The sequence below is a fragment of the Microcaecilia unicolor genome, chromosome 4 (assembly GCF_901765095.1).
Source record: "Microcaecilia unicolor chromosome 4, aMicUni1.1, whole genome shotgun sequence".
Taxonomy (NCBI): Eukaryota; Metazoa; Chordata; class Amphibia; order Gymnophiona; family Siphonopidae; genus Microcaecilia; species Microcaecilia unicolor.
Window position 1 is genome coordinate 319,813,195 of NC_044034.1, and position 26,730 is coordinate 319,839,924.

At 45.6% G+C, this 26,730-nt stretch overlaps 1 long non-coding RNA gene across 1 annotated transcript in view; it reads left to right on the top strand.

Moving 5' to 3' along the window:
• The window catches only part of LOC115469356, a 51,591-nt gene that overhangs the window by 12,286 nt on the left and 12,575 nt on the right, over positions 1-26,730 (top strand). Inside the window, exon 2 of the long non-coding RNA XR_003941998.1 lies at positions 19,647-19,740. This is a non-coding gene — a long non-coding RNA (uncharacterized LOC115469356). The remainder of the gene's footprint in view (positions 1-19,646; positions 19,741-26,730) is intronic.

Here is a 26,730-nt window from a genome sequence, read left to right on the forward strand (position 1 = left end):
AAAGTGGACATATTCCAAACACTATAGTGAAAATAAAATGATTTTTTTCTACCTTTGTTGTCTGGTGACTTTGTTTTTCTGATCATGCTGGCCCAGTATCCTGCTATCTGTCCTCTTAACTCCGTTTCCAGGGCTTCCTTTCCATTTATTTCTTTACTTTCCGCCTTTCTTCTTCATTTCTTGCCCTACATCCGTAAGTAAAAGCTGGGCCCTCTGCAGACTTGACTGTCCAGTGGATCCAGCTTCTGTCTATTTTATTTATTTATATTTATTTATTGCATTTGTATCCCACATTTTCCCACCTCTTTGCAGTTTTTCTCCTCTCTTCCTTTTCCCTCATCTCATCTCCTTCCCCACTCTTCCCTTCCCTCCATCCATGTCCTGTATTTCTTCTCTCCCTTCCCTCTCCTCCAACCACCCATGTCCAGCAACCCTCCCCTCCAGCTACCCATGTCCAGCAACCCTCCCCTCCCCTCCAGCCACCCATACCCAGCAATTCTCTTTGCTCCCCTGCCCCCTCCTCCAGCCACCCATACGCAGCGATTGCCCTCTCTCCTCTGCCCCCTACAGCCACCCATACCCAGCGATTGCCCTCTCTCCCCTGCCCCCCTCCAGCCACCCATGCCCAGCGATTCTCTTTGCTCCCCTGCCCCCCTCCAGCCACCCATACCCGACTGTCCTCTCTCCCCTGCCCCTCCTCCAGCCACCCATGTCCAGCGACTCCCTCCTCTCCCCTGCCCCCCTCCAGCCACCCATGCCCAGCGACTCCTTTCTCTCCCCTGCCCCCCTCCTCCAGCCACCCATGTCCAGCGACTCCCTTCTCTCCCCTGCTCCCCCTCCAGCTACCCATGCCCAGCGACTCCCTTCTCTCCCCTGCCCCCTTCCTCCTACAGCCACCCATATCCAGCGACTCCCTTCTCTCCCCTGCCCCCCTCCAGCCACCCATGTCCAGCGACTCCCTTCTCTCACCTGCCTCCCCCAGCCACCCATGTCCAGCGACTACCCTTCTCTCCCTCCCCCCCTCCAGCCACCCATGTCCAGCGACTGAGACTCCGTTCTCTCCCCTGCCACCCCCCTCCAGCCACCGAGTTCAACGAATTCGTCGGCTCTCCTTCCTCCCTCCAGATCCGGTCCCTCACCTCGTCCAGCAAATTCTTTGGGGCAGACAATCTTGCCTGCCCACTGCCGGCGATGACTCTCCCCGCTGCTGGATCGCTCTTCAAAATGGCCGCCGAGACTTATAAGGGCGGCCTGCAAGACTTCAGCAGAAGTCTCGCGAGACCGCCTTTGGAAGTCTCGGCAGCCATTTTTAAAAAGCGATCCGGCAGCGGGGGAGAGTCAGCGCCGGCAGCAGGCAGGAAAATTGCCTGCCCCGAAGAATTCGCTGGACGAGGTGAGGGACCGGATCCGGAGGGAGGGAGTAGAGCCAGCTCACACTCAGGAACAACTGGCTCGCAAGTCGGTACAAAATTTAACAACCAGTTCGAGCGAGCCGGCTCCAGCACACCACTGCCTTCCAAGGTCAAGTACTTCAGAGAACAGGAATCCAGTGGCTCAAAAGGAGTTTTCATCAGCTGGGTAAGGACAACATTGAGGTCCCATGACACCGACAAAGGTTTGAACGGGGGCTCTGTTTTTCCATGTTTTGAAATTTTGATACCTTTAGTAAGGTAGCTTTGCTTTCAGCTTTGCCGTGGATAAGTTTTGGAATTATACATAGAACAGTTCTGATAGCACAGCATTGAACAATTTGACAGCACTTTATAAGATTCTGTGACCCCCCCCCCCCCCCCCCCCGATACAGGTGACTTGCCAAAACACAGCTGTGTTGGGTCTGTTCACTTGCGATGCTTTATCAATAAAGTTCTTGTTTTGAACCTCCATTTTGGCTCATTGTGTAAAATTTGCATGAATCAAACAATTAAAGGCTGTCCAGGGATGGGCTTACTCTCTACATGGTGATAATAAGCACTAATTGCACAGAAGTGAACTCTTAATGAGTTGGTCTTAAGACCAAACTCAGAGAAGCGTAGAAGGTATATAAGCAAGTTCTGTGTAGGTTCTAGGGCCTTACTGTCACACAAAATGGCAAAACTCCTCAATTTGAAAGTATAACATCTTTTAGTATAATTTTTCCTGAAAGCCAGCAAAACCTTGCAGACATCCTCCAGGAAATTCAAGGGAGCAAATTCTACACCTTCAACATCCATGCTGTGAAAGTCATAATTCCAGAAGAATTGGGAAGCATATCTGCCTGGGCCAATACGGAGTGATCAGGATCATTGTTCCCCAGTCTTGCTTGTTTCAGCAAAATCTTCCCCACTGGAGGGATGAGAGGATATACATAAAGAAGACCTCTCCCCAATGAAGAAGGAAAGCATCTGACATAAGTCTGCCGTGCGATCTGAGCCTGGAGCAGTACTGAGTAACCTTGTGATTGTAATGAGTGGTAAAGACATCTACTGAGGGAGTGCTCCACTCTTGGAAAATCTCATTGGCAATGCCCATGCTGAGAGACAAATCATGAGGTTGCATTATCCTGGAGATAACGACTAACTGGCTACGTTGTGCAACATGGAGGGGCATAATCGAACGGTGCCAGCCATCTATATGGGTGGCCATCTATTTGGCCGGCGCCATAAAGAGCGATCCCGAACCGTATTATCGAAAAAGATGGGCGGCCATCTTTCGTTTCGATAATACGGTTGGGGCCAGCCAAATGCCTTGGATTTGGCTGGTTTTGAGATGGCCGGCATCGGTTTTCGGCGATAATGGAAACTGAGAGCGGCCATCTCAAACCCGGCCAAATCCAAAGCATTTGGTTGTGGGAGGGGCCAGTATTCGTAGTGCACTGGCTCCCCTCACATGTCAGGACACCAACTGGGTACCCTAGGGAGCACTGCAGTGGATTTCATTAATTGCTGCCAGGTACATAGCTCCCTTACCTTAGGTGCTGAGCCCCCCAAATCCCCCCCAAAACCCACTCCCCACAACTGTACACCACTACCATAGCGCTAAGTGGTGAAGGGGGCACGTACGTGTGGGTACAGTGGGTTTTGGGGGGCTCCCATTTACCACCACAAGTGTAACAGGTAGGGGGGGATGGGCCTGGGTCCGCCTGCCTGAAGTGCACTGCAGTACCCCCTAAAACTGCTCCAGGGACCTGCATACCGCTGTCATGGAGCTGGGTATGACATTTCAGGCTGGCATACAGGCTGGCAAAAAAAAGTTTTAATTTGTTTTTTTTATGTGTGGGAGGGGGTTGGTGACCACTGGGGAAGTAAGGGGAGGTGATCCCCGTTTCCCTCCGGTGGTCATCTTGTCAGTTGGGGCACTTTTTTGGGACTTGGTCCTAAAAATAAATGGACCAAGTCCGGCTGGCGAAATGCTCGTTCGAGCCAGCCTTTTTTTTTTCCACTATAACGGGGAAGCCGGCCATCTCGTAACCACGCCCCACCCCGCCCCCCTTCCCGCCTTCGCTACCCTCCCAACACGCCCCCTTGAAGGTTGGCCGGCGCCGCAACAAAAGAGCAATTGGGGCCGGTCAAAATCGGCTTTTGATAATACCGATTTGGCCGGGATCAGAAGATCGCCAGCGATCCCTTTCGAAAATGAGCTGGATAGTGTAAGAAAAGCAATTGTGTTCCCTTTTATCTACAGACCCAAATTCACAACGCCCAAATAATAACAGAACTAACCCCACAGCCAGAGTATTATAAAAATAAAGTGCTTCTTTATTTACAATAGCCGTAAGAACAAAAATGAAAAGGCAAGAATGAAGACAATGCAGGTCTTATCATAAAAATAGCTCAGATTAAACGTACATTACACTAGACCAACTTATAATTTTGTCAGCTACTCTAAACCTCTCAACACTTATACAACATCTATACATGGCAACTATATAACCTGAGTAGATGGTGCAGACATCCAGAAGATGTCAGAGTGTTCCTCAAATAGACAGCAGAGCAGGGCTGCACCTCAGAAAGAATGTCAATAGCCCTTTTTCTACAGTTTCCAGCTTCTTCTTATAGAAGAAAATCCAGCTCCAGCTGATGTGGTGATGTCACTCCCTGCTTTGGTCTTCACCAAGAAGATTTGGAAGAGATACCGGTACCAGAAATGGTATTCAAAGCTGACGAGTCAGAGAAACTGAATGAAATCTCTATAAACCTGGTGGATGTAATGGCACAATTTGACAAATTAAAGAGTAGCAAATCTCCTGGACTGGATGGTATTCATCCTAGAGAGTACTGATAGAATTGAAAAATGAACTTGTGGCATTATTGTTAGTAATATGTTATTTACCTTTAAAATCAAGTGTGCTACCAGAAGATTGGAGGGTGGCCAGTGTAACGCCGATTTTTTAAAAAAAGGTTCCAGAGGAGATCCGGGTAATTATAGACCAATGAGCCTGATGTTGGTGCCGGGCAAAATGGTAGAGACTATTATAAAGAACAAGATTACAGAGCATATTCAAAAGCATGGATTAATGAAACAAAGCCAACATGGATTTAGTGAAGGGAAATCTTGCCTCACCAATCTATTACATTTCTTTGAAGGGGTGAACAAACATGTGGATAAAGGTGAGCTGGTTGATATTGTGTATCTGGATTTTCAAAAGGCGTTTGACAAAGTACCTCATGAAAGACTCCAGAGGAAATTGGAGAGTGATGGGATAGGAGGTAGTGTCCTATTGTGGATTAAAAACTGGTTAAAAGATAGAAAACAGAGAGTAGAGTTAAATGGTCATTATTCTCAATGGAGAAGGGTGGGTAGTGGGGTTCCCCAGGGGTCTGTGCTTGGACCGCTGCTTTTTAACATATTTATAAATGACCTAGAGATGGGAGTAACTAGTGAGGTAATTAAATTTGCTGATGACACAAAGTTATTCAAAGGTGTTAAATTGCAAGAAGATTGTGAAACATTACAAGAGGACCTTATGAGACTGGGAGACTGGGCATCTAAATGGCAGATGAGCAAATGTGAGCAAATGCAAAATGATGCATGTGGGAAAGAGGAACCCGAATTATAGCTATGTAATGCAAGGTTCCACATTAGGAGTCACCGACCAAGAAAGGGATCTAGGCAGTGGTGTGCTGGAGCCGGCTCGCACCGGCTCGCAAGAGCCGGTTGTTAATTTTTCTTCCGACTTGCGAGCCGGTTGTTAAAAACCGTGAGCCGGCTCTCCTCCTTCCCTCCTCCCTCCCTCCGGATTCGTCCCTCACCGACCTGTCCTTCGAATTCTTCGGGGCAGGCAGTCTTGCCTGCCCGCTGCCAGCGCTGACTCTCCTCCGCTACCGGTTCGCGCTTTAAAAATGGCCGCCGAGACTTCCAGAGGCGGCCTCGTGAGACTTCTGCTGAAATCTTGGAGACCGCCCTTGTAAGCCATTTTGAAGCGTGAACCAGCAGGGGAGAGTCAGCGCTGGCAGCGGGCAGGCAAGACTGCCTGCCCTGAAGAATTCGAAGGACAAGGCAGGGTGACTCAGAGTCAGGTCGGTGAGGGACTGGATCCGGAGGGAGGGAGGAAGGAGAAGTCGCCGCTGAACAACTCGGGAGGGGTGGCAGGAGAGAGAAGGGAGTCGCTGGGCATGGGTGGATGGAGGGGAGAGAAGGGTCGCTGGGTATGGGTGCATGCAGGGCAGGGGAGAGGAGGGTCACTGCTGGACAGGGGTGGATGGAGGGCAGGGGAAAGGAGGGTCACTGGGTATAGTGGCATGCAGGGCAGGGGGAGAGAAGGGTCGCTGGACATGGGTGGATGGAGGGCAGGGGAGAGGAGGGGAGAGAGAAGAAATGCTGGATGGAGGGGAAGGAAGAGTGAGGAAGGCGATGAGATGAGGGAAAAGGAAGAGAGGAGAAAAACTGCACATGGATGAAGAAAATTGGCAGAAGATGAGGACCAGAAATGAAGAAGAAAGGAGAAAAGAAAAGAAATAAATGGAAAGGAAGCCCTGGAAACAGAGTTAAGAGGATAGATAACAGCAGAATCGGATACTGGGCCAGCATGATCAGAAAAACAGTCACCAGACAACAAAGGTAGAAAAAAATCATTTTATTTTCATTATACTGTTTGGAATATGTTCACTTTGAGAATCAGGTGCTCAACATTAAAAGTTTATATTTATTTACTTATTTATGGCATTTTATCGCACATTAAACTTGAATTAGATTGGAACCTGGGATCATTTAATTTTTTTTCCTCGAGTAATGCATTGCCACCCCCCCCCCCAGGCTCTCTCCCTGGCTATAGCCAGCTCTGCAATTTGGGGGGGGGGGGGCACAGAGGGGGACCGGGGAGAGAGCCTGTTGTTAAACATTTACCAGCACACACTGGATCTAAGTATTGTCGTTGATGATACATCGAAATCCTCTGCTCAGTGTGCGGTGATGGCTAAGAAAGAAGTGGCCGAGAAAATAAAGACTAAAGAGTTGGCGTTCCTGAAATACAGAAAAACTCAAAAAGAGGAACACGAGAGGAATACCGGATGAAACTGAAAGAAGCCAAGAGAGAGAGATACGTCTGGCGAAAGCGCAAGCAGAAGAGCAAATGGCTAGAAATGTAAGGAGGGGAGACAAAAATTTCTTCAGGTATATTAGTGAAAGGAGGAAGACTAAAAAGGGAATTGTGAGACCGAAAGACGCTGCGTACCGCTATGTAGATAATGATGAAAGAAAAGCAAATTTGCTAAATAGATACTTTTGTTCTGTTTTCACAGAAGAAAATCCTGGAGAAGGACCGTGATTGACTGGCAAAAGCACTAGTGAGAATGGAGTGGATAGAGCACCGTTCACAGAAGAGAGTGTGTATGAACAACTTGAAAATCTAAAGGTGGACAAAGCCATGGGACTGGACGGGATCCACCCCAGGATATTGAGGGAGCTCAGAGAGGATCTGGCGGGTCCTCTTAAAGATTTGTTTAATAAATCCTTGGAGACGGGAGAGTTTCCGAGGGATTGGAGAACAGCGGATGTGGTCCCTCTTCACAAAAGTGGTGATAGGGAAGAAGCTGGAAACTACAGGCCGGTAAGCCTCACTTCGGTTATTGTAAAAGTAATGGAAGCGATGCTGAAGGAAAGGATAGTGAATTTCCTGGAAGCCAATAAGTTGCAAGATCAGAGACAACATGGTTTTACCAAAGGTAAATCGTGTCAAACGAATCTCATTGAATTTTGACTGGGTGACCAGAGAATTGAATCATGGGCATACTATAGACGTAATCTACTTAGATTTCAGCAAAGCTTTTGACACAGTTCCCCAAAGGCAGCTCTTGAATAAACTTGACAGGCTGAAAATAGGACCCGACGTGGTGAACTGGATTAGGAACTGGTTGACAGACAGACGCCAGAGGGTGGTGGTTAATGGAATTCGCTCGGATGAGGGAAAGGTGAGTAGTGGAGTGCCTCAGGGATCAGTGCTGGGGCCGATTCTGTTGAATATACAGTGGGGGAAATAAGTATTTGATCCCTTGCTGATTTTGTAAGTTTGCCCACTGACAAAGACATGAGCAGCCCATAATTGAAGGGTAGGTTATTGGTAACAGTGAGAGATAGCACATCACAAATTAAATCCGGAAAATCACATTGTGGAAAGTATATGAATTTATTTGCATTCTGCAGAGGGAAATAAGTATTTGATCCCCCACCAACCAGTAAGAGATCTGGCCCCTACAGACCAGGTAGATGCTCCAAATCAACTCGTTACCTGCATGACAGACAGCTGTCGGCAATGGTCACCTGTATGAAAGACACCTACCCTTCAATTATGGGCTGCTCATGTCTTTGTCAGTGGGCAAACTTACAAAATCAGCAAGGGATCAAATACTTATTTCCCCCACTGTATTTGTGAGTGACATTGCCGAAGGGTTAGAAGGTAAAGGTTTCTTTTTTGCGAAGGTAAAGGTTTCTTTTTTGCGAATGATACCAAGATTTGTAGCAGAGTGGGCACCTGGGAGGGAATGGAAATCATGAAAAAGGATCTGCAGAAGCTAGAAGAATGGTCTAAGTTTTGACAATTAAAATTCAATGCAAAGAAATGCAAAGTGATGCACTTAGGGAGTAGAAATCCACGGGAGACGTATGTGTTAGGCGGTGAGAGTCTGATATGTACGGATGGAGAGAGGGATCTTGGGGTGATAGTATCTGAGGATCTGAAGGTGACAAAACAGTGTGACAAGGCGGTGGCCATAGCTAGAAGGTTGCTAAGCTGTATAGAAAGAGGTGTGACCAGCAGAAGAAAAGAGGTTTTAATGCCCCTGTATAAGTCGTTGGTGAGGCCCCACCTGGAGTATTGTGTTCAGTTTTGAAGGCCGTATCTTGCTAAGGATGTAAAAAGAATTGAAGCGGTGCAAAGAAAAGCTACGAGAATGGTATGGGATTTGCGTTACAAGATGTATGAGGAGAGACTTGCTGACCTGAACATGTATACCCTGGAGGAAAGGAGAAACAGGGGTGATATGATACAGACGTTCAAATATTTGAAAGGTCCGCAAATGAACCTTTTCTGTAGATGGGAAAGCAGTAGGACATGAAATGAGATTGAAGGGGGGCAGACTCAAGAAAAATGTCAAGTATTTTTTCACGGAGAGAGTGGTGGATACTTGGAATGCCCTCCCGTGGGAGGTGGTGGAGATGAAAACGGTAACGGAATTCAAAAATGCGTGGGATAAACATAAAGGAATCCTGTTCAGAAGGAATGGATCCTCAGAAGCTTAGCCGAGATTGGGTGGCAGAGCCGGTGGTGGGAGGCGGGGCTAGTGGTTGGGAGGCAGAGCTAGTGCTGGGCAGACTTCTAAAGTCTGCACCCTGAAAATGGCAGAAACAAATCAAGGTCAGGTATACACATAAAGTAGTACATATGAGTTTATCTTGTTGGGCAGACTGGATGGACCATGCAGGTCTTTTTCTGCCGTCATCTACTATGTTACTATCCAGCTTATTTTCGAAAGAGAAAGACGCCCATATTTCGACCCAAATCGGGAGATGGGTGTCTTTCTCCCGTGGGCGCCCAAGTCGGTATAATCGAAAGCCGATTTTGGGTGTTTCCAACTGCAATCTGTCGTGGGAACGGACAAAGTTGACGGGGGCATGTCGGAGGCGTGGTGAAGGCGGGACTGGGGCGTGTTGATCGACTGAGGAGAGATGGGCGCCCTCGTAATGGAAAAAAGAAGGGTGGCAGAAGTGAGAATTTGGGCCGCTTTTTGTGGACCCTTTTTTCTCATGAACAAGTCCCCAAAAAATGCCCCAACTGCCCAGATGACCACCGGAGGGAATCGGGGATGACCTCCCCTGACTTCCCCAGTGGTGATTAACCACCTCCCACCCTGAAAAAATCAACTTTACAAACTTTTTTTTTTAAGAGTATATCCTTTGCTATGCCTCTGTCCCTGCGAGGACAGTTGAGAATGTCCAAAATGCTTCCAACACCCTCTTTATTTATTTATTTGGATTGTGGATCATAAGTAGCAGCAGTGGGACTTGAACCAGCCACCTCTGGATTGCCAGACCAGTGCGCTAACCTCTAGGTCAGTCTGTCACTCCTCCACTCCACTTCCTTGAAATTTGGTCATCACTGTGGGGGGGGGGGGGGGGGGCAGTATGTAGGTCCCTGGGCAGGGGAGGTATGTGTGTGTCAGCAGAGGCATAACGAAGGCATGGACGACATCCTGAACTGCCCCCCTACAGGGACAGCCAAATTTCAAGGAAGTGGAGTGGAGGAGTGGCAGACTGGCCTAGTGGTTAGAGCACTGGTCTGGCAATCCAGAGGTGGCTGGTTCAAATCCCACTGCTGCTACTTGTGGTCCACAATCCAAATAAATAAAAAGATGGTGTTGGAGGCATTTTGGACGTTCTCAACTGCCATTGCAGGGAAGAATGTCTTCAACTGCCGTCACAGGGACAGAGGCATAGCAAAAGACATACTCTAAAAAAAAAAAAAAAAAAAAAAAAAGAGTTTGAAATATTGTTCTTTTTCGGGGTGGGAGGTGGTTAATCACCACTGGGGAAGTCAGGGGAGGTCATCCCCGATTCACTCCAGTGGTCATCCTCGATTCACTCCAGTGGTCATCTATCTGGGCAGTTCGGGCACCCTCCTTAGGAAGGAAATCGTGTGCAAATGAGCTAACAGCGAGCAGCTCATTTGCATTCAATTTCTTTCATGCATGCCTGTTCCTTTCCAGATTAGTAAGGGAAGGGCTTTTTCCATTCAGTTAGTGGGACCAGTGCACTATGAATCCTGGCCCCTCCCACGACCAAATGCCTTGGAGTTATTCATTTTTGAGCTGGGCGCCTTCGGTTTCCATTATCGCTGAAAAACGATTCTGCCCAGCTCAAATCCATCCAAATCCGATTCATTTGCCCGGCACCAACCATATTATCGAAACAAAAGATGGACGCCCATCTTTTTCGAAAATATGGTCTGTCCTGCCCCTTCACGTATCCGTCCTCGGAGATAGATGCCCATGGAGATGGGTGTTCGCGTTCGATTATGCCCCTCTATGTTACTATGTTAGGTATTATTAGGAAAGGAATGGAAAACAAAAATTAGGATGCTATAATGCCTTTGTATAGCTCCATGGTGCGACCGCACCTCAAATATTGTGTTCAGTTCTGGTCACTGCATCTTTAAAATATAATGGAATTAGAAAAGATACAGAGAAGGGCGACGAAATGATAAAGGGAATAGGACGACTTCCCCATGACAAAAGTCTAAAGCAGCTAGGACTCTTCCGCTTGGAGAAAAGATGGATGAGGGGAGATATGATAGAGGTCTATAAAATAATGAGCCGGTGGTTGGGAGTCAGAACTCTGCTGCACGTCTTATATTCCGCCTGAACCGATATACTCATATCACCCCTCTTCTCAGGTCACTTCACTGGCTTCCGATCAGATACCGCATACAGTTCAAGCTTCTCCTTCTTACCTACAAATGCACTCAGTCTGCAGCCCCTCATTACCTCTCTACCCTCATTTCCCCTTACGTTCCCGCCCGTAACCTCCGCTCACAGGACAAATCCCTCTTCTTAGTACCCTTCTCCACCACCGCCAACTCCAGGCTCCGCTCATTCTGCCTCGCCTCACCCTATGCTTGGAATAAACTTCCTGAGCCCTTACGCCAAGCCCCCTCCCTACCCATCTTCAAATCCTTGCTCAAAGCCCACCTCTTCAATGTTGCTTTCGGCACCTAACCTTTATACCTTTCAGGAAATCTAGACTGCCCCTATTTGACTGACTGTACATTTGTCCTTTAGACTGTAAGCTCCTTTGAGCAGGGACTGTCCTTCTATGTTAAATTGTACAGCGCTGCGTAACCCTAGTAGCGCTTTAGAAATGTCAAGTAGTAGTAGAGGCAGGGATAGTGCTGGGCAGACTTATACGGTCTGTGCCCTGAAGAGGACAGGTACAAATCAAGGTAGGGTATACACAAAAAATAGCACATATGAATTTATCTTGTTGGGCAGACTGGATGGACCGTGCAGGTCTTTTTCTGCCGTCATCTACTATGTTACTATCCAGCTTATTTTCGAAAGAGAAAGACGCCCATATTTCAACCCAAATCGGGAGATGGGCGTCTTTCTCCCGTGGGCGTCCAAATCAGTATAATCGAAAGCTGATTTTGGGCATCTTCAACTGCACTCCGTCGCGGAAACGGCCAAAGTTGATGGGGCGTGTCGGAGGCGTGGTGAAGGCGGGACTGGGACATGGTTATCAGCCGAGGAGAGATGGGCGGCTTTCGCCGATAATGGAAAAAAATAGCTGTTTTTAGTGAGAATTTAGGTCACTTTTTTTGGACCCTTTTTTTTCACGAACAAGTCCCAAAACGTGCCCTAAATGACCAGATGACCACCGGAGGGAATCGGGGATGACCTCCCCTGACTCCCCCAGTGGTCACTAACCCCCTCCCACCAAAAAAAAACAACTTTAAAAACTTTTTTTTCCCAGCCTGTATTCCAGCCTCAAATGTCATACCCAGCTCCATCACAGCAGTATGCAGGTCCCTGGAGCAGTTGTTAGTGGGTGCAGTGGACTTCAGGCAGATGGACCCAGGCCCCCCCCCTACCTGTTACACTTGTGCTGGTTAATGCTGAGCCCTCCAAAAAAACCCAAAACCCATTGTACCCACATGTAGGTGCCCCCCTTCACCCCTTAGGGCTATGGTAATGGTGGTGACATTTATAGCAGGGGATTCAGTAGATGTGCCAAACCAGGGGTGACCAACCTCCCTTGCTAGGCCAGGTTTTCAGGATTTTAAAAATGAATATGCATGAGATCTATTTGCATACAATGGAGGCAGTGTATGCAAATAATCTCATGCATATATTCATTGAGGAAAACTTGAAAACCCAACTAGATTGCAGCCCTTGAGGACCCTGTGCTAAACTTTAGTGCAATACGTACCCTTAACCAAGGTTAATGTATTCACTGTTTGTGCTAATGATGTCACATCTTGGTCTCTGAGAGTCACCTATAACATTTGCCGCTTCTCCTTTTGACTTCTACGTTGATTTGAAGAAACTTACGTTCTGTATCACCACCACCTTTCCGAAATCTATCCTTCAGAGTTCTACACCACATAATGTCAGTCTGTAGATTCCATCATAAAATACTCTGAGCAGTACAGACTGATATTTTGAGACTGAAGCAGCAAGTTATTGTGTACCCACAAACAAGAAGCAAAAGCAGAGAGCAGTAGACACATGACCTACAGGTGACAAAGCTTTGCCTTGTCATCCATTCCTTCTTCAAGTCATACTCAATTAGAAGTGACAGTTGACAACGCAAAATCATTACTATGAGCCAAACTGATGGCACAGCTGCCTGAAACATCCATAAAAATGTCCTGAACACTGGAAACAGAACTACTTAACAAGATTGCAAACACTATGGATTTGGACTCAACTGATGGTACAGCTGTCTTCAATATCCATAAAATTTCCTTAACACATGAAACAGAACCAGTTAACAAGATCTCAACATATAACACCCCCAGAGAAACAAGAAGAGGAGCTTGGTGGCCATAATATCTTGCTTCTCACCCCCAGAGAAACAGCAAGGCGGGGCTCAGTGGCTGCATCACATCATCTCTCTATTGGAGGTGATACGTTGGGACTGCGAAGCCCCTCTTGTTTTTCTGAGGCTGAGATGCTCTCACCTCCAGAGAAAACAGCAAGAGGAGCTCAGTGGCCCCAATATATAATCTCTCAACTTCAAAGCAATTTTTTCTTTACAAAATCTGCAGTCTGCACTCAGTAGCTGAAGGCAGTTAGTTGGCAGACTAAGACACAAGGCTGCAGCAGTGGAGCTCCACGGCCACAGAGCAGGGAAGATGCAGCTGCCACACTGCTGTGTGAGGAAAGGCATGGCTTTCCTTGACACATGGCTGGTGCGCTGCTAAAGCTCTTGCATGAGAAAGGGTGCAGCTGCTAAAAGATTCAGCAGTACTCATACAGGAATACATATGAACTGACTACACCTTCAGCAGCTTAGCATGAGGAGATAAGGAAGCCGGATTACTCCTTTACAGCAATCATGCAGTGTTGACAAGGGAAGGGACCAATCAGATCAAATGTAAATAAACAAAAAAATAGCATGTTCCTAGCAGGGTCGAATTAACACTATATTGGGCCCTAGCAGAGACACCAAGGGTGGCCCATCCAAATGCTGGAGACTGAAGGCCAAATGAGTGAGAGTTTTCTTGTGGGCCCCAGCTATGTCTAAAACTAATTCTGGCAGATCAGGCACATTCCAAAAACTGACATATTCCAATCAATAAATAGAAAATAAATTTCTTTTTTTTTTTTTACCTTTGTTGTCTGGTCATTAATTTTTCTCATCATGGTGGTCCCAGTCTCTGGTTTCTGCTTTCCTCTGTCTTCTCTTAACTCTCTTGCCATGGCCTCTTGGTCCATTTGGCATTTCTTCTCTCACCATGTTCACTATCCATTTTCTCTCTGTGTCACTATCTGTTTAGTATTTCCTGTGTCCCTGCTTCTATTCTCCCACCATGTTAAGTATTCCTTTCTCTGTTTCTGTATTCTTGCCCTATACGGTATCATCCTTTTGTGTCCCCATCTCCCCTCATATGTCATCATCTCTGTGTATCCCTATCCCCCACCCACCTGTCCAGCATCTCTCCCCCCTTCCTTATGCCTTCCTCCCCAAGAATTCATGAAATTTCCCTCTCTTTCCTGCCCCTGATCCCACTTCTTACGGGTCCACTATTTTCTGAGAAGTTCTGAGAGAAGAGGGCATTTCTCTGGTAAGTGAACACTATTTTACTTTCTGCTTTCAGAACTGAAAGATTGGGGTTTAAAGGAGGAATTCTAGGTTAGTACTAGGCAGAATAAAAATATAAAAAAGCAAACTTTATCAACTAATCTCCATAGTCTTTTCCCCTTAGTTTTAAAAATTGAACTTTGCACCACAGCATTAACAGATAGCCTCTAGCAGGCACTGCAGGACCTAGTTATCTAGTGTCGCTATGCTCATATTAGCCCTCTCCTCAAGTCACTTCACTGGCTCCCTATCCGTTTTCACATACAGTTCAAACTCCTTTTATTGACTTATAAGTGCATTCACTCTGCAGCTCCTCAGTACCTCTCCACTCTCATCTCTCCCTACACTCCTCCCCCGGAACTCCGTTCACTGGGTAAATCTCTCTTATCTGCACCCTTCTCCTCCACTGCTAACTCCAGACTCCGGTCCTCTTATCTTGCTGCACCATATGCCTGGAATAAACTTCCTGAGCCAGTACATCATGCTCCATCTCTGGCTGTCTTCAAATCTAGGCTAAAAGCCCACCTTTTTGATGCTGCTTTTAAATCCTAACCCTTACTCGTTCAGTACCCTTATTTTATCATCCCCACCTTAGTAATTCCCATATCTCTTATTTGTCCTTTGTCTGTCCTAATTAGATTGTAAGCTCTGTCGAGCAGGGACTGTCTCTTCATGTTCAAGTGTACAGCGCTGCATACATCTAGTAGCCGCTATAGAAGTAAGTAGTAGTAGTAGTAGTATTAAGGGGGGAATAAAGAGAGAGAGAAGCAAGCATTATTAACTAGTTGCCTTGGAGGGGCATTTTCGATTCGGGATGCCCATCTCTAAGGGCGCCCATCTCCGAGGTCTGCGCCGTGAAGGGGCGGGGCCAACCGTATTTTCAAAACGAGATGGGCGTCCATCTTGTGTTTCGATAATACGGTTGGGGGGCGCCCAAATTTCAACATGCTGAGATCGCCGGCTGTAGAGATGGGCGCCCTCGGTTTTCAGCGATAATGGAAACCGAGGGCGCCCATCTCAAAAACGAACTCCTCCAAGGCATTTGGTCATGGGAGGGGCCAGGATTCGTAGTGCACTGGTCCCCTTCACATGCCAGGACACCAACCGGGCACCCTAGGGGGCACTGCAGTGGACTTCACAAATTGCTCCCAGGTACATAGCTCCCTTACCTTCGGTGCTGTGCCCCCCAAAACCCCCCCAAACCCCACTTCCCACAACTATACACCACTACCATGGCCCTAAGGGGTGAAGGGGGGCACCCGCATGTGGGTACAGTGGGTTTCTGGTGTGTTTTGAAGGGCTCACATTTACCACCACAAGTGTAACAGTTGGGGGGGGATGTGCCTGGGTCCACCTGCCTGAGGTGTACTGCACCCACTAAAACTGTTCCAGGGACCTGCATACTGTTGCACTGGACCGGAGTATAACATTTGAGGGTGGCATAGAGGCTGGCAAAAAAAGTTTTTAAAGTTGTTTTTTTAGGGTGGGAGGGGGTTAGTGACCACTGGGGGAGTCAGGGTTGGTCATCCCCGATTCTGTCCGGTGGTCATCTGGGCAGTTTGGGCACTTTTTTGTGACTTGGACCTAAAAAAAAAGGGACCAAATAAAGCGGACCAAATTCTCGCCAGGGCCGCCCTTCTTTTTTCCATTATCGGCCGAGGGCACCCATCTCTCCTCGGCCGATAAATATGCCCCAGTCTCGCCTTCGCTATGCCTCCAACACGCCCCCAGGAACTTTGTTCGTCCCCGCAACGGACTGCAGTTGGGGGCACCTAAAATCAACTTTCGATTATACCGATTTGGGCGCCCGCAGGAGAAGGACGCCCATCTCCCGATTTGTGTCGAAAGATGGACGTCCTTCTCTTTCGAAAATAAGCTGGATAGTGTACAACCATTTCCCCATAGTTTTAAACTGAAATTTTCTCTAGAAATAGGCATTTTTTCCAATAGTTTTAAACTGAAACCTTTTCTAGAGGTAGAAACTTAACGGCCAGAAACTTTAAAAGGCTCAAATGTTGTTCTAAAAGACAGCTATTTTCTGTTCTTTGGTTGCTGGAGAGGTAGCATGGCCAGTGACCTCAGTTAGGTGTTAGTTAAGGTGTGAGGAAGTAGAGCATTTGCATAGGTTGCTAAAGAGCAACCTGATTACTGAGTTAGCTTGAAAGAGTCTGTTTTGAAAAAGTCCCCTTACATTCAAAACTATATAAAGAAGAAAGGTCCCACTGAACTTTCTTTCTGAGAAGTTCTGACAGAAGAGGACATTTCTCTGGTAATCTCCATAGTCTTTTCTCCTTAGTTTTAAAACTTGAACTTTGTACTACAGCATTAACAGATAGCCTCTAGCAGGCACTGCAGGATCTAGTTTTGGTGGATATGAGGATCGCCTGGTGACTTGCCTGCCTGGTGTGAAGGTGGCAGTTCTCACGCATCACCTAGTGCTGGGGAAGAGCCTGCTGTCTTGGTACATGTGGGTACCAATGACATAGGAAAATGTGGGAGGTTCTGGAAGCCAAATTTAGACTCTTAGGTAGAAAGCTCAAATCCAGAACCTCTAGGGTATCATTTTCTGAAGTGCTACCCTTTCCATGCGCAGGTCCCAAGAGACAGGCAGAACTCCGGAGTCTCAATGAGTAGATGAGATGATGGTGAAGGGAGGAGGGTTTTAGATTTGTTAGGAACTGGGCAACATTCTGGGAAAGGGGGAGCCTATTCTGAAAGAATGGGCTCCGCCTTAACCAGGGTGGGTCCAGGCTGCTGGCATCTGCATTTAAAAAGGAGAAAGAGCAGCTTTTAAACTAGAAACTGGGGGAAGGCTGACAGTCACTCAAAAGTGCATGGTTCGGGATAAGGCATCTTTCAAAGATATCACCAAAACAGGGAAGATAAGGAACCCCCGATAGTGAGGTTGCAAAAGAGACCGTAGTAGATCAGGTGTTCTTACATAAAAATAAAAATCAGACAAAAGATTGCAAATTAATACTGTCAAGTACTGAGCATGATGTAAATAGGAACAACAAACATAGTTTGAAATGTCTATTTGCGAATGCCAGAAGCCTAAGAAATAAGATGGGAGCATTAGAATATATTGAATTAAATGAAAAACTAGATATAATAGGCATCTCTGAGACCTGGTGGAAGGAGGATAACCAGTGGGACACTGCAGTGGCGTTCCTAGGGGGGGCCCACCCGTAGCTACGCCCCTGGTTTCAGAAACAAGACAAACAGGAATAAGCATTCAGGGACAAGACGCACAGGAACAAAGCTAGGCAGGAATCAAGGCATTCGGGAATAAAGGCAAGCAGGAATTGGATCCAAACAGGGAACAGAAAGACAAGGTTAAGAGACCTCTTGCAAAGGCAAAGCATGAAAGTTCCAAGGTGCATTATAAAGGACTTTTTCTGATGGTGTCACAACTTGGAATGAGGCTTGAATAGACTGTAGTGAGGCTTGGATGCAGGAACACCACAGCAAGGCTTAGATAACAGGGAAACAGGTAGCAGATGCATCAATGCAGAGACAAGGCAGTCCAGAGAAGCCACAGAGCCAGATCACTGGAAAAAAGGTGAGTCTGGATGCAAGGGCATGACCACAGCGGTGACATATTGGTTAGCCTCTGTGGACCTCCAAGGTGCATACTTCCATATGTTCAACTTGGCATAGAAGTACCACCTTCATTTTTCCACTGGAGGCAGACATTTGATGAAGATCCTCTATTGATGGAGGGACGGCCGACCCTAGAACTCGGAGGGAGGGAGGGACTTTTAAAATTCTGGGCTGGAAGGGAACTTCCAGTGGGTGAAATATTGGGGGTGCTCGAGCACCCACAGCACCCACGGAGTCGGTGCCTATGCACAAGCTCATCCCTTATGAAGGTGTGAGTAAATCAAAATTACATTACATTTTCAGTTTTATAAAATATGCAAATACATTTCCTCAAGATTTTTCTGTGCATAAATTAGCAGGTTTACCTTTGTACAGATTCATTCAGTGGGTAATTTTCAAAGGGAAAGTATGAACATATATTCCCTTTGAAATGTGGTGTAACATATATACATGTATCCAGTGCATAAGTTGTTATAATAAACTCACCTTCAGCTCAGATTTGAAAAAAACAAGTAAAAAATCTTAAATCAAAATCCCGTGGAGGGGCATAATCGAACGCGAACGCCCATCTCCATGGGCGTCTATCTCCGAGAACGGGTACATGAAGGGGCGGGACAAACCGTATTTTCGAAAAAAATGGGCGTCCATCTTTTTTTCTGATAATACGGTTTGTGCCGGTCAAATGCATCGGATTTGTGCGGATCTGAGTTGGGTGGTTTCGTTTTTCAGCGATAATGGAAACCGAAGGCGCCCAGCTCAAAAACGAACAAATCCAAGGCATTGGGCCGTGGGAGGGGCCAGGATTCGTAGTGCACTGGTTCCCCTCACATGCCAGGACACCAACCGGGCACCCTAGGGGGCACTTGTAACAATTTAAAAAAAAAAAAAGTAAAATACCTCCCAAGTCCATAGCTCCCTTCCCTTGGGTGCTGAGCCCCCCAAATCCCCCTCAAAACACACTGCCCACAACTCTACACCATTACCATAGCACTTATGGCTGAAGGGGGGCACCTAGATGTGGGAACAGTGGGTTTTGGGGGCAGTTTGGAGGGCTCCCATTAACCAGCACAAGTGTAAAAGGTAGGGGGGATGGGCCTGGGTCCACCTGGCTGAGGTCCACTGCACCCACTAACAACTGCTCCAGGGACCTGCATACTGCTGTGATGGAGCTGGGTATGACATTTGAGGCTGGCATACAGGGTGGAAAAAAAGTTTGTTTGTTTTTTTTTTTTGGGTGGGAGGGGGTTAGTGACCACTGGGGGAGTCAGGGGTGGTCATCCCCGATTCCCTCCGGTGGTCATCTGGTCATTTAGGGCACTTCTTTGGGACTTGTTCGTGAAAAAAAAAGGGTCCAAAAAAAGTGACCCAAATTCGCACTAAAAACGCCTTTCTTTTTCAATTATCAGCCGAGGACGCCCATCTCTCCTCGGCCGATAACCACGCCCCAGTCCCACTTTCACCACGCCCCCGTGAACTTTGGCCGTTTCCGTGACAGATTGCAGTTGAAGACGCCCGAAATCGGCTTTCGATTATACCGATTTGGGCGCCCACGGGAGAAAGATGCCCATCTCCAGATTTGGGTCGAAATATGGGCATCTTTCTCTTTCGAAAATAAGCTGGATAGTGACAAATACAAAGAAGGCTGAATGAGTAGAAGTTTGCCGCCACTGCTCACAAGTTTCAACCTCTTTTAACAGCTTTTTGAAAGTATGACTAATGTATTCTCAGCATTCACCATTGTATTAAAATACTTGTTTCCTAAACTAATATAGAACAGAAGATGATGGGCAGACACAAACCACAAGTACCACTGGACAAATATCATCATTGTCAAGCAACCCTTCTGCGTAGAACTACACATGGTCTGTAAGTAACAAACCTTAAACATACTGTAGCTGCAAGCTTTTGTCCTGAAAAAGAAAGAAACTTTTAACTTGAAATGCAAAAAGAAAAACAAATCCAAGTTTAGAGTTATATTTCCAGGGACCTGCCAGGGAATGTAAGGTGAAACTTTTTTGGGGGTAATTTTATAAAAGACTTTTTTGTGCATAAACTGTTTCATATAAAATTACCAGATGAGGTATTCAAGTAAAAGGGCACACTATAAGAAGATAGAAACATAGAAACATGACGGCAGATAAAGACCATATGACCCATCCAATCTGCCCAAGATGATTCATATTTTTATAAAACCCATGTGTTGGTGTATTCAGGAACATACTAGCTTGGGTGGAGCAAAGATAGAGTCACAAAATATATGTATAGTTTATAAAATAGATGAATGTAATTTGGTAATTCATTTTGGAATGCCATTCAACATATTGTACCAAGATTGTATTCACAGCAGTCTAGAAAAGATTTATGATTATGTCACTGCTTAAAATATAAATCATATCACTATACAAACATTCTATATAATAATTATTTTAATAGGTTTGCTCATGCCATTCATGAGACATCCATTGTGGATATTTTTGGCTTTATACAATCAGGTTGTAATACATGACATATTTCATGAATGTATTTTTTAATAATTGCTCATTTTTGTATTTTATTTCTATTTATTCATTGTTAATCTTTGATCATGCTTTGTGTATATATTTATAATTTACATTTATAGAGGTATGTATTCACATTTGTTTAGATTATTATTTAATATTAATAGTTCATGAATATACATGTTTGATTTCCCCATCTCAGACAGCCTGAAAATCCTCGGCGTTATAATGGACCGCAACTTAACACTGGAGAGCCAAGTGAAATCCACAACAAAGAAAATGTTCCACTCAATGTGGAAACTCAAACACGTGAAACAATACTTCCCAAGGGAAACATTTTGTAACCTGATACAATCAATGGTAATAAGCCACGTAGATTACTGCAATGGAATCTATGCAGGATGCAAAGAACAAACCTTAAAGAAACTTCAGACCGCGCAAAATATGGCAGCTAGGCTTATATTTGGAAAAACACGATTTGAAAGCGCAAAACCGCTCCGCGAAAAATTACACTGGCTCCCAATCAAAAACGCATTGCCTTCAAAATCTCCACCCTGGTTCACAAAATTATCTACGGCGAAGCCCCTGGATACATGACAGACTTATCGACTTACCAACCAGAAACACATCCGAATCAACACGAACATATCTAAATCTACACTACCCAAGCTGTAAAGGACTTAAATACAAATCTACCTACGCATCCAGTTTTTCCTACATAAGTACACAACTGTGGAACGCATTACCAAAAGTCTTGAAAATGACGTATGACCATGTGCAGATGTGGCCACATACACTTCTTATAAAATAGTAACAGGCACTAAAGTACACGCTTTAAAATTATGGTGCTTACTTTCTTGAGTGCATACACAGAGGTAGAGTTTGGGCAGAGCGCAGACAAAAAGCATGCAAATATGCACATGGATTGTAAAATATTATAATTTATGTGTGTACTTGAAAAATATTGGAACAGACATTTACACTTGTCTTTACAAAATAGCTTTAACATAAGTTCCTAATTCCCTAATTTTGTTCCTACAGACACAGAATGGGGGAAAAATCTTCATGAATTTTACTCATACTTAGATGGGAATCCAAGAGGCAAAGCAGTAGTTTACAAATTAATAACCATAAAATTTAGGACATTCACAAACACCACCCTTTTACTAAGCCATGCTAGTGGCTACCGTGCGCTAATGCCAACATAGTCCATTCACTTTGAATGGGTTGTGTCAGCATTGCTGCGCAACTTAGTGCACACGGAGCAATGTCAGATATCTAGCAAGAGTTAATATGCACTCAAGTTTTTTTTAAATCCTTCTTCCCAATTTTTGTTGTTTATAATACAAATAAAAATGTTATATCTATAGCAATGGAATTCTAGCCAGTCAGAAATTCAGGATTTTCATAATAAATATGTGTGGAATAAATTTGCAAGCAGTGGAGTCAATGCATTTTTAGTATACAAATCCTAAAAACACAACTGACTGGAGGTCTCACAGGACAAATTTTAGAACCATCGGTCTACATCAGACAAATGCAGAGAAGTCCTTACACATCCAAAGTACACATATAATCTAAATATAAAAAAAATTATATTTGTATTTTATAACATAAGACTTATCCCCCTGTTTACTAAGACATGCTAGCAGCTGCCAAGCTCTAATGCTGATACAACCCATTCACTTTGAATGGGCTGTGTTAGCACTGCCACGCAGCTTAGTAAATGGAGGGGGAGGGTTAATCTGTTATTGGCTTGTAGATCACTGTTTTGTTTTCAGTGGATGGGTGGTCTTGCATACCCTAACATTTTGTTTGACTTACCTTGGTTTCAACATATTCATCTTTGTTTAACCTCCTTTTGGAAAGGTGGATACAAATCTTAATAAACAGATTGCAGCCTGCATCAAATTCCATCCTATTTGCTGCCACTATTTCTTTGTTTCTCCTGCATCTTATATTTTCATTTTAAGTGGATACTATGCTGAAGTTTTCTCCTACAAAGTATACACAGAATACATTAACATTTAACTTTTAAAAGGGAAACTATTGTTTATAAAAAAAAAATAGTTTATATAAAAATAAAAAGAGCAATTCCAAAGGTTAAAAGGACAATCTTATAACTAGGTGCCTGTGGTTAGGTGCCTCTTTGGGTGCATGTGTGTGCCAAAAGTAGAACTTATGCATGTTAATGCCCTAATCACTGTTCTATAAGGGCGCACATAAGTGCTATGCTGTACAAATGCTAGGGGTATATATGTGGACAGAGCATGGGAGGGGCAGCGGCAGAACATCCACTTACAAGCATTACTTCTAGAATACTATAAGTTGTGCATGAAGCTTGCCACACTTAGGCACACTCATTTTTGCCTGCCATAGACCTGATATATCTGGGTGCACCTACATTTAGGTGCACCAATACAGTGAGTTTATGCTAGCATTCTATAACAGAATTGGGATGTCCAGATGTCGTTAAAGAATAGGTACTCCCCAAATGGCATCAAGGTGCCTAACAGGATGCACCCACTTATAATTGCTACCTAAGAGCCTTCATCAGGCACGGGTATTGTTTAAAAATTCCATCTTAGATTCCATGCACTAAAAAAGCCAGAAAAAAAGGCCAAATGACTCAGGGGCGTAGCCACAGGTGGGCCTGGGTGGGCCTAGGCCCACCCAGTTTGGGCTCAGGCCCACCCAGCAGTGGAGCACCCTTAACAGCACCAGGCAGCAGAGGGAGCAGGCTGAGCTCCCACGATATTGTATCTACCGCCCTCTGTCTCAGCGGCAGCGATTCGTACGAAATTGGAGGGAGAAGGGATGGAGGCGTGGCCACAAAGACCATTGGAACCGCAAAACCGGAGCTGCGGGATGATTGGTGCGCAGTGGTGGCAGCGGAAGTGAGAGTTCCTCGTGCGTAAGTCTAGTAGCGCTATAGAAATGTTTAATAGTAGTAATAGTAGTGCCACCGCTGTGGAGATCGTTACTTTTGTGTTCTGGGAAAGTTTGTCGCTCCGGTTGACGATCATGAGCCTGAACACGTTACTGCAGCACATCGTGGTGTCGGAGCAGCAGGCCCAGGAGATCCACCATGATCGCGGCCAGTAAGACATCACTGCCAGTGGTCTTTGTCATTGAAATGGTCAATATGTACATTTTTTGTAGCTGAGTAGTAATGAGCTGTAGTGCCATCATTCACTTTCTCGTGCTAACCTGTAATTGATGAAGTGGCCCGTTTATTTTAACGTAGTTTTCGTTTTTCAGATATAATTATGTCTTGTCGCTAAGATAAAATAGTAACTTTGATTTTGAATGTATTATGTATACAGTGGGGGAAATAAGTATTTGATCCCTTGCTGATTTTGTAAGTTTGCCCACTGACAAAGACATGAGCAGCCCATAATTGAAGGGTAGGTTATTGGTAACAGTGAGAGATAGCACATCACAAATTAAATCCGGAAAATCACATTGTGGAAAGTATATGAATTTATTTGCATTCTGCAGAGGGAAATAAGTATTTGATCCCCCACCAACCAGTAAGAGATCTGGCCCCTACAGACCAGGTAGATGCTCCAAATCAACTCGTTACCTGCATGACAGACAGCTGTCGGCAATGGTCACCTGTATGAAAGACACCTGTCCACAGACTCAGTGAATCAGTCAGACTCTAACCTCTACAAAATGGCCAAGAGCAAGGAGCTGTCTAAGGATGTCAGGGACAAGATCATACACCTGCACAAGGCTGGAATGGGCTACAAAACCATCAGTAAGACGCTGGGCGAGAAGGAGACAACTGTTGGTGCCATAGTAAGAAAATGGAAGAAGTACAAAATGACTGTCAATCGAGAAAGATCTGGGGCTCCACGCAAAATCTCACCTCGTGGGGTATCCTTGATCATGAGGAAGGTTAGAAATCAGCCTACAACTACAAGGGGGGAACTTGTCAATGATCTCAAGGCAGCTGGGACCACTGTCACCACGAAAACCATTGGTAACACATTACGACATAACGGATTGCAATCCTGCAGTGCCCGCAAGGTCCCCCTGCTCCGGAAGGCACATGTGACGGCCCGTCTGAAGTTTGCCAGTGAACACCTGGATGATGCCGAGAGTGATTGGGAGAAGGTGCTGTGGTCAGATGAGACAAAAATTGAGCTCTTTGGCATGAACTCAACTCGCCGTGTTTGGAGGAAGAGAAATGCTGCCTATGACCCAAAGAACACCGTCCCCACTGTCAAGCATGGAGGTGGAAATGTTATGTTTTGGGGGTGTTTCTCTGCTAAGGGCACAGGACTACTTCACCGCATCAATGGGAGAATGGATGGGGCCATGTACCGTACAATTCTGAGTGACAACCTCCTTCCCTCCGCCAGGGCCTTAAAAATGGGTCGTGACTGGGTCTTCCAGCACGACAATGACCCAAAACATACAGCCAAGGCAACAAAGGAGTGGCTCAGGAAGAAGCACATTAGGGTCATGGAGTGGCCTAGCCAGTCACCAGACCTTAATCCCATTGAAAACCTATGGAGGGAGCTGAAGCTGCGAGTTGCCAAGCGACAGCCCAGAACTCTTAATGATTTAGAGATGATCTGCAAAGAGGAGTGGACCAAAATTCCTCCTGACATGTGTGCAAACCTCATCATCAACTACAGAAGACGTCTGACCGCTGTGCTTGCCAACAAGGGTTTTGCCACCAAGTATTAGGTCTTGTTTGCCAGAGGGATTAAATACTTATTTCCCTCTGCAGAATGCAAATAAATTCATATACTTTCCACAATGTGATTTTCCGGATTTAATTTGTGATGTGCTATCTCTCACTGTTACCAATAACCTACCCTTCAATTATGGGCTGCTCATGTCTTTGTCAGTGGGCAAACTTACAAAATCAGCAAGGGATCAAATACTTATTTCCCCCACTGTAAAAGTAATACATTTTGATAGCACTTGGATCAATCAGTCTCATCCTAGTCTGACCTTTGGAAGTACCTTCTTTAAGGATCCTCTTCTATAATATGCCACTTGGGCTGTGTGCATTATGGTCTGCTAAAGTGCTAGTGCTTACAAATTTCGGGATATGGCATATTGTAAAGTTTTCTTCTCTCCCCTAAGTGCTGCACACACTCAGAGGAATTATCTTCAATATGGAACAGCCTAAAGGTGTAAAGTACTTACAGTTTCATAATGCAATAAAATACAAAAGGGATCCGCAGGTTTTTTTTTTTTTTTTTTGCAAGAAGCATCCTCGCTTTCCCAAGTGGAGTAGTAGGATAGCAGCTTTCTGCCTGTAAACCAGGCCCAATTTTCTGAATACCCTTCATATTTTGTAGATGTCACAAATGTGCTAGGCAAGGATCTAGCCTAACCCCCTCCTGGCTTAATGATTAGTAATAAATTGTGATTGTGAGTGAATAAATTGATTGAAAGTAGAAATCGGTTATAATTCATTAAGCATATACAGAATTGGCCCACCAATTGAACAAGACTAGGCGGTTGTTTTAGGGCACCAAAAAACCAAAACATTCTTTAGCGTCCGCGGCAGATGAATCCAGAGACATGTGGGTTGTGTCCATCTACCAGCAGGTGGAGATAGCACTGACTTGTACTGTGCCTAGTGGATGTCACACTTCCTGGCCAGTCAGTATATCTCTTAACAGAGACTACGCAAAACAGTATGCACTGCCTGGCTGCTGCGGGTTCACCCTCAGCCTAATATTTCTTAGGGGACGGAGCAAAGATTTATATATAGGTTCAGGGCTCTTTTTGTCGGTACATGCTAGTACGGTGTACCAACACCTTTTTTTCCTTGCCCACTCATCCTCTCCCTCTCCTGCCTGCATGCATTGCTGTGCCTGGGTCCAGCACCTCTTTTACCCCCACCATCTGTTTCCAGCGTCTCTCCCTTTTCCTCCCCGCCACCCCCCCCCCCCCTCATCTTGATTCCAACATCTGTCCCTCCCTTCCCACAGTCCTTCTGATTTTTTCCCCTTTGCTGCCAGTAGCAACACTGCATCAATTAAATCAGCCTGCCTCAGTGCTTCAGTATTTCCTTATGATGCGTCCCACCTTCGCGGAAGCAGGAAATTGTGTCAGTGAGGGCTGGACACATCATAAGGAAGGCTTGAAACCCCGAGGCAGGCTGATTTAATTAATGAAGTGCCACTACTGGCGACAAAGGGAAAAAGTCAGAAGGACTGCAGGGAGGGAGGGATTGCTGGAACAAGAATGGGAGGGAAAGATGAGAGATGCTGGAATTGGGAGAGGGTGGAAGGAGAAAGGGGAGGGATGCTAGAACTGGGAAGGAGGGAGGAAAGAGGACAGATGCTGGACCTGCCAGAATGAGGGGGAAAGACAAGTGCTAGAC